The 8031-nt window shown below is 37.4% G+C and overlaps 1 pseudogene; it reads right to left on the bottom strand.

Annotated features, from left to right (window-relative positions):
* Positions 1–2683: 2683 nt before the first annotated feature.
* Positions 2684–5838, bottom strand: LOC128113842 (60S ribosomal protein L10a-like; annotated as a pseudogene).
* Between the last annotated feature and the right edge of the window lie 2193 nt (positions 5839–8031).

Below are 8031 nucleotides of genomic sequence, written 5' to 3'. Positions count from 1 at the left end.
TCGGACATGCCTGAAAAGTTTCTAACTTATAGGTTATCTTATATCTTCAGCATAACATGACTTTCAGCTTACTTGGCTTAAAAACATTCCCTGAGCAGAAGCCTATAGTAAAACCTGAGAGCTGTAGAGGTATTTCTGTGGATTTCATCCAAGAGGGGTATGAGCCCAAGCACTCTTCCAAAGTCTCCACTTCAGAGATCCTTTGCTTTGTTACAGAGTGGCTCTCTAATGGCCATAGTTTCTTGGTTGCTACCTGCCTTCAGAAGTTTGGTTGCATTTTATATTTTTATTTTTTCTTTTCCATCTCAAGAAATGAATGTAGGTTGTCGACCTTCAATTTTAACAAGCATAAAATATTTTATTGCTCAATGTACTAAGTCATTCTGATAGCAGCAGGGGATTGGTTTTGAAAAAGATCTTATAAGGTACATGGTGGGTACTTGGGGACAAAAGTAGATGCCCAGTAATTGAGTTTGAGTAGTGTTACAAAAACCTCATCCACCAGCTGACTGCTTTTAATGTGAATAATTTCATGAGTTAACAAGTGGCAAGATTTGAAAAATAGTTAAAGCCATCTAATTTGCATGAAGGAAAAATGTAAAAAGGAAATAAGGAAAGATGAGGTAATGAACTAAAGTCAAACAATACGTGAGGAACACGCAAGTTTCCAGTCATGTTCAGGAGAACAGAAAGGACAAGGAAACTTGTATGACCAGGTCAGCATTCTTGGCTGTCCATGGAGCAGAGATGGGAAGTCACTGTGTAGAAATTCTGCTCAGTGACAAAAAAAAGATTGTTTGCCATCTGTTTTGTAGTATTCATTGGTTTATTCATCCGAAGATATTTGCTTACTGTTGACTATGTGCCTAGAATGAGTCCAGGTGATTGGGATACTGCAGTGATATCAAGAACATATCTGTGAGACATTAACAAAAATGTATACACCTGATTGAAGGAGAGTCAGCACATTAATGGATGAAATGTGAAAAAAAAATCATCATTTAAGCTGGCTTCAAGAAAGAAGATATCTGAGATAGTCTCCCTAAGAAGAGATCAGAATAAATGAAAGATCCATACAAATGACCCTTGGAAAAACTTCCAAGGAAGGGAGAATGGCAGATGAAAAGCAGCTGAATGGTCTTGTCTATAGCATTGAAAAAATATAAGGAACCAATGCAAATGAACTTCTCCAGGTAAAGGACAAGGTATTGGGAGCAGAGATCTGAAGTAAAGAGGAGGGTGACATTATATAAGCCTTTGCATGTGTTTGCCCTGTAACACTGGAAAGCCACAGAGAGCTATTAAAAGAATTGATATAAAATACTTATTTAATGTGTATGAATAGTTTGCGTACATGTATGTATGTGCACCGTGCGGGTCTTTTGTTCTGCAAGAACAAGTGCTCCTAACTGCTGTGCCATCTCTCCCACCCTGTTATCTTATATTTTAAATAAATTCTTTGACAGCTCTTCTCCTAATTGTAAACTTGGTTTTTTCCCATTCTATCATTCAAGCTTAATTCTTATTTTCATGTGGTTTTAACAGTTGAATATGCCATAACATTCCATGTTTCTTTCATAATATGGCACATGCCCATATTCATATCTCAAAAAGAATGAAAAGATGATTTTTGCCTGCAACCATTCCACACCTTCAAATACTATGTTTACTTGATTTTAGTATCATGACTAGATTTGTCTAAGGGCTTCATTGAGATAGTGTATGGAAAATATTTAGGATATTGTCAATCAGGGAAAAGATTCTGAATACATGTTTTATAGTAATAATTACAAATGTTATCCTGTAGTTATTTAATTGCCCCACAGTTTATCTGCCATCACAACAAAAACAAACAAAGAAAATATGCAATGAAACAACATCTACATGTTTCTCTGAATTCTACCTGTATTTTTGCCAGACTAATTTTTGAGTATTGCACTAATATTTATTTAAGGCATTGAGATAGGATTGTGTTTCTTTTGTTCTAATGCTTTAATAGCTACCCCGTGGACCACAAGAAAATTCCACACACATCGTATTAGTTTATGATATGCTGACTGACTTGTCCCCCAGCTTCTTATTAAATCTCTCCTTTCATCGCTTATCTTCACACAATTAGTTCCGATTTCTTCATCCTCATCTTGGACCCTGACAAACTCATCCTCCCTGTTGCATAGTTCTTAACATCCTCTGACTTAATCCAGGATCTTTGAGAGAGTTGGCTCTTACTTTTCAGAGATCAAACAGATGTTGCTTCCACAAAGATGTGATTCTAGAAGAGAGAAATATCCTTCACTATATCCACTTTTCTGGCACACTTTATCATTATACTCTTCTAATTTTTTCCCCTAGAATTTGATTACTTAAGATTCATTAGTTATTACATTCATTATTTCATTTTTCTCATTGCAAAAGTTCTACAAAGATCAAAGTGTCTCCTCATACACAGTACTCTGTCTCCTGAACCAAGGATGGTGTTGATGCATTAATCAAATCAGAAGCATGTGAAAAAAGAATGAATAAGGCCATGTACTCAGATGCCATATTATTGTTTTCCAATGGAGGGACTCAAGGTTTAAAGAGACCTACAAATGTTGTATTATTATATGTGTTTATCTATCTATCTATCTATCTATCTATCTGTCTGTCTTATTTGTAGCACTAATGTTTATTGGTTCGTAGCTCAGGCACTGGGCTTGCTGGTGGTGTTCTTGATGTACAAAGCCTGGATATTTTGCCAGTTCTTCTTGAGCAAGGACACTAAGAAATTGACAGCCAGGTGAGTGTTGTAGATCAACTCATCACTAGTCATCTTTATGTGGCCGACAGCAACAGTCAGACAAAGCACCTTCTTCATCTGGAACTTGATCATGGATTTCACCTCATTGATTTTGGCCACCATGTTTTCACTGTGTGTCAACAGGGAGAGGAACTTGCCAGCCTTCTTTAGGCCTAGGCTTAGGAAACACAGGTTCTGCTTGATCAGAGACTCAGAGGCCAAAATGGCATCATACTTCTCGGCCAGCTTTTTGAACAACTTCTTGTTCTTATTATGCTTCTTCAGCATCTCAAAATCCTTGTGGGGGTCCATCCATAGTCTTGGCTTCATCACAGTGCTGCTGGTCCCCCAGGATGCACACCAAGAACATGGGACTAGGAGTGGGGTTAAGCCTAGTGTTGCCCAAGAAGCGTTTGTCCTTCTGAGGGGCATAGTGTTCATCTTCAGGGTGGTCCTCAACTCCACCATTTCAAGAAACAGTGCTGCTTGAGTTGTCCTCTGTGGGGAATTTCAGTTTTTCCCAAGAGACTTTGCTGCTTGTGGCTGTTCAAGCATGGGAAACCAGAAATGAGTGAGATATATTTAAAAACATCTCAGAAAAATCTCAATGAATTCCAATCTCTCTTACCCACTCAATAGTTACCTAGTGCATTTCTTCAAATAAAATTATCCTTATACAAAACTCAAAAACATGCTACATTTTAAACTAATATTTCCAAATAAATAATTTGACATCATCAGTTTATTTCAGATTATAACATTATCCAGTATATTTATCAAAAATCTACTAAGTACTAAGATCCATTCACTAATTTTTATTTAGAATCTTAAAAGATTTCACATTCATATTTTTCAATTTTATTCAATTAGCAAAATACAACCAAGAATACATTCAATGAGTGAGTATATTAATATTTTTAAAATTTGATTTGCCACAAAAATAAATTTATTTTACATTGATCTTAATATACCTATGAATATATTTTCTTATTCTTATACTCAAAACAAAACTTTAATATATTTTATGAATTTCTTTGGTATGTTATGATATAATTTATCCTATTATAATTTCCGTCTTATATGAAAATTACAGAAATATAATAAATTGATTTTGTGACCCACAAGTAGGTCATAACCTACAATTGAAATATAATGACAAATGGAATCCAAACATTTAGAAATACATGTCTACTTGGAAATGTGTGTGTGTGTGTGCTGTGGGATGGTCTGTATGTCAAATGTGTTGCTGATTGGTCAATGAATAAATCACTGATTGGCAGTGGCCAGGCAGGAAGTATAGGCAGGACTAACAGAGAGGAAAATTGAGAGAACAGGAAGCTGGGAGGGGAGACACTGCCAGCCGCCATCAGGACAAGGAAGATGTAAAGTACCGGTAAGCCACAAGCCACGTGGCAAGGTATAGATTAATAGAAATGGATTAATTTAAGCTGTAAGAACAGTTAGCAAGAAGCCTGCCACGGCCATACAGTTTGTAACCAATTAAAGTCTCTGTGTTTACTTGATCGGGTTTGAGCGGCTGTGGGACTGGCGGGTGAGAGAGATTTGCCCTGACTGTGGGCCAGGCAGAAAAACTCTAGCAACAAATGGCGCCCAACGTGGGGCAAGAGTTTCCACCTAAAAACTGAGAAAAAAGATTCTAAAACGGAGCTAAAAACAGTTCCTAATTGTTTCTCTCAAATGAGCGGCAGCTGCCGGTTTGAGCTACTGGCGGGTTGCTGGCGTGCGCACTCGACCTGCAGTATGGCGGGAATGAGGCCTCTGCAAGTGGCACATTAAGCTACATTGTGGATTTAGCCTTTGCTAGTACAAAACAAAAGAGGTTTCTGGGCTACATGCTGCTTGGATAAAAGCATAGACCCACGATAGCTCCCAGAGCTGGCGGAAAACTACAGTAGCCGCCATGTTGGGAAGCTGAGGTGGGCGGAGCCAGCAGCCACAGCTCCTGCATCTTAAAGCAATAGATTCACAATAAGACAGATTCAGATGTAATAGTTTAAAATGTGTGTGAAATATACGTAGGCTTGAAAGAGACAAAAAAGGTGATATATACAGTATAGAAACAAATACATAGTTTTAAAAAATAAAGTCTTTAAAGAGACAGTAAAATTAATATAAAAAATAAGCCACGTGATGTTTTTGGTAAGAAAATACAAAGGCAAGACTTTAGTGTTGAGTTGACTATACTACTATAGTCCCTATTTTTTCCAGAAGCTTGAATACATGCATATGTGCAACCATATATATGACATGATTATAAAGTACTCCTGAAAAAAATTAAGATATGAAATTTGCCCAAATCTCTCTCCGTCTCTCTCCCTCTCTCTCTCTCTCTCTCTCTCTCTCTCTGTCTCTCTCTGTCTCTCTCTGTCTCTCTGTCTCTCTGTCTCTCTCTCTCTCTCTCTCTCTCTCTCTCTCACACACACACACACACACACACACACACACACACACACACACACACCAGATTCAGCTGAGTTAACTCTTTTTTCTTTTGGTTTTTCGAGACAGGGTTTCTCTGTGTAGTTTTACGCCTTTCCTGGGACTCACTTGGTAGCCCAGGCTGGCCTCGAACTCACAGAGATCTGCCTGGCTCTGCCTCCTGAGTGCTGGGATTAAAGGCGTGCGCCACCACCGCCCGGCCGAGTTAACTCTTAAAAGGGGGAAAAATAACATATAATTGTTGAGGTAATTTAGAACTTCATGTCTCCACGCAGGGCAAGAGACAGAACTCAGATTCTATAATTTTGATTTAGAAGAAGTAGCTGTGCCTCAGTGGTTCTACAAAAAGCCTATGGAAAATCTTCCTCTTCTAGTGTTAATAGGAAACTGAGGTACAGTCCAAAGTTACACAAGGGGGCAGGGTCCATTCTCGATGTCCATCAAGGCTGTTAATCCTTACAGCACTTCCCCTCCAGAGCTGAAGTCCTTAAATCATTTAGCAACCAGACAAAGGAGCAAAGACTCCAAATACTCTGGCTTTTTGGGGCCTCTACCCAAATGACAGGGACAAGGGCATTCTGGCTCCTGGCCAACGACATGAATTGAGGTCCATACCATTAAACTCTCTGACCAGTTTTAATCTCCTGATCTCCCTGCTCCCTGAAGAGGTGACTCTGTGCTGTCAGGAAATTTGGACAATGACTGATCTTGCTGCTTACTGCTGCGTAGTCATTGGATATGTCAGTGGGGAGACCTCTACAGTGAGCCTATCAAAGGGATCTCAGAAGTGTATCCGTGGCTCCATTTGTACAACAGCCAGATGAAGTAAGGGGAGGGAGTCTTTGATTGACACCTGGATAGAAAAAAAGCAAAAGGAATAAAAAACAAATAGGATATTAAGGAAACTGGTGTGGTAAAAACAAGTAGATTTTCAGGCCTTGGAGTATGAAACTGGGGTCCCAGGTAGATGGAATTAAATTGTCACAGAACCATAGGAGTGTGAATTGACTGTAAATATAGATTATATATGTAGTCAGTCTAAATTTTGCAAGTATAGGAAAAACTTTTAAGGCTTGTTTTTAATGGTTTATAGGTAAACTATGATTTATTTTAAATTATAGGGTTCATGACATCAAAGCTTAATGTTTATGAGTACCTTTTGTGTGTGTGTGTGTGTGTGTGTGTGTGTGTGTGTATACATGTGTGTGTGTGACCTTTTGTATATCACACATTTTATTTGTCTATTAAGAAATCTGAAATTCTGTGGTTTCTAAATTTTTTCAAGTTTAAATTTTTATGATAAAAATCTTATTTTTCTATATTCTTAAACTTGTCAAATTGATTATAACAGTTTCTAGTCTACAAATGTTCAAGTCTTTAACATATGCCGCTGAGTTACAAAAAATGGTCCATCAACCCATGTAACCATTAAATTTATATATTACAATTAGGAAAGTTAACATATTATATGATAATTATATTGTACATTCCCAAATGTGTACAATAGCCTTAGTCAATTGTAAAATATTTCTTTCAATTTTTTCTGCATTTTCTTGATTAAAATGAAATTAATTAGAAGCTACTAGAAAATACCTGTGTAAATCAAGTCAATATGGAGTCCCTGTTTGACCCCTTTTAAGTTTTGCTCTTTCACTATGGCAATAAAATGCAGTGGATACAACAGGGAGTTTTCTAAGACTTGTGGGTACACATAGCAACAATATAAAGTATGTACTAGGTAGAACACAGATTTCATAATCTGTTACAATCTCATTGCACAGTGTGCCGGTTTATAAAGACTTCCTCATCCAGTTTCTCCTCAGGTAAAGTGGTTTTTCAGCATTTCAGGTTAGAAGGACATGTCTCAATGATATGAGAAGGAACCACTTGGAAAAGACTGAAAAGAAGACAAGTAAAAAATAAGGCTAACCCAGATGAACCATTAAAGCAAATGGTTTACTTTACATCTGTACTTTACATTAAAGCAAATGATTTTTCACAGCATCTCTTCTGGAGTGATGAGGTATAGAGCCTCTGAAGATTTACCTCCCTGAAAATAATGAGAATGCTGGAGAGAATGTTAAAACCAAACCAATTCTTTTTAGTAGAACAGTGATTTTTAATAATTTTTGCTTTCTCATCTTTTTTTGCCATTAATTTTCTTAAAAACAAACTTAAAATTGTTTTAATTAATTAATTTATTTATTTTACATCCCAACCCCAGTTTCCCCTCCCTCCTCTCCTCCCATTCCCCCCCCCCCCCCCGCCCTCCCCTTTGCTCCTGTCAATCTACTTCTCCATTTCTGTTCAGAAAGAGGCAGGCCTCCCATGAATATCAATGAAACATGGCATATCAAGTGGAAGTTAAACTAAGGGTCAAGGAAGAAACAAAGAAAGAAATTAGACTTCCTAGAATTCAATGAAAATGAATGCACAACATACCCAAACTTATGGAACACAATGAAAGTGGTGCTAAGAGGAAAATTCATTGCTCTAATTGCCTGACTAAAAAATTTAGAGAAATTTCACACCAGCAAGCTCTAGAAAAAAAGAAGCAAACACACCCAAGAGGAGTAGACGGCAGGAAATAATCAAACTAAGGGCAGAAATCTTTAAAATAGAAACAGAACAATGCAAAGAATCAATGAAACAAAGAGTTGGTTCTTTGAGAAAGTCAACAAGATAGAAAAACCCTTATCCAAACTAAAAGGCAGAGAGAGAATATCCAAATTAACAAAATCAGAAATGAAAAGGGGTGCATAGCAACACACACTGAGGAAATCCAGAGAATC

This window comes from Peromyscus californicus, unplaced genomic scaffold, assembly GCF_007827085.1.
Source record: "Peromyscus californicus insignis strain IS unplaced genomic scaffold, ASM782708v3 Scaffold_18__1_contigs__length_77618521, whole genome shotgun sequence".
NCBI lineage: Eukaryota > Metazoa > Chordata > Mammalia > Rodentia > Cricetidae > Peromyscus > Peromyscus californicus.
Note: the sequence above shows the minus strand (reverse complement) of the source record. Positions and strands in the feature narration are given on the sequence as shown.